The 935-nt window shown below is 44.3% G+C and overlaps 1 protein-coding gene across 1 annotated transcript in view; it reads left to right on the plus strand.

The window, feature by feature from the left end:
• The window catches only part of Isoc1 (isochorismatase domain containing 1), a 19836-nt gene that overhangs the window by 11051 nt on the left and 7850 nt on the right, over positions 1–935 (plus strand). The window lies entirely within an intron of this gene.

The following is a 935-nucleotide window of genomic DNA, read 5'->3' on the forward strand; positions in this document are numbered from 1 at the left end:
TTGGGTCCGGAGCACACCATTTGTGGGAAAACTCAGCATTCTCAGAAGGCAATCTTATTTATAGGATGCTGGTGAGTGGTACTGAGGGAAGATGGCCACCGCCTGTTTTGCTTTCTCCACCCGCAGGGCGCTGATTTAAAAGCCCCGTAACTGCTAACACCTTGAACCCTCACAACCCTGTGAGTTATGGGCCCTGTGTCCCCCAGGACCACGGATGAGAAACTGAGGCATGGGGGTATCATATCCTGCCCAGAGTCAGACAGCTTGTGAGCGGAGCTGCCTTTGAACCTCGGTTAGTGATCCTCAGCTGGCCCGAGAACCATCTGCTGCCTGCTATGGAAGGCATTTTTTCCCCAAAGGCATTACTTTTATTTATGTGTGTCTGGACTTGATTGGGGGCATATTTTGTGTTGTACCCTACATCATGCAGCCCCAAGGTTGTAGAGTTTATTGTTCTTCAGGTAGATGTGTGATATGCCCTCTTGAAGGGAGAACATACTCATGGATCCCCTGTGCCAATTTCAGTTGATTTATTACATCTTATTTTATATATTACTTGAGATGGGACTTTACTGTGTAGTCTGGAACTTACAATGTAGCCTCCATGACATTGATATTTATAGCAATCCTCCTGCATCTGCTTCCTGAGGGCAGAAATGGCAGCGCTGTACCACCCCACTCAGCTTCTTTCTAACTTCTAATACTGAAATCAAAATCACTGTCAACAGAATTATTCACTCAGTGCAATAAAATAGCGTTAATTGAATACGGCTATGTTTTGATCATAAGGTTTTTACCATAGTAGGTTTTCATAACTTTAGTAATTTTTAACTTCACTCATGGGAGCCGAGGGGAAGCTCGGTTGTGTAACTGTGTCATACAGATGCTCTGGCTTTTTCGTACCCTTTTTAGTCACTGTAATTAACTCTTAAAGG

This window comes from Mastomys coucha, unplaced genomic scaffold, assembly GCF_008632895.1.
Source record: "Mastomys coucha isolate ucsf_1 unplaced genomic scaffold, UCSF_Mcou_1 pScaffold13, whole genome shotgun sequence".
NCBI lineage: Eukaryota > Metazoa > Chordata > Mammalia > Rodentia > Muridae > Mastomys > Mastomys coucha.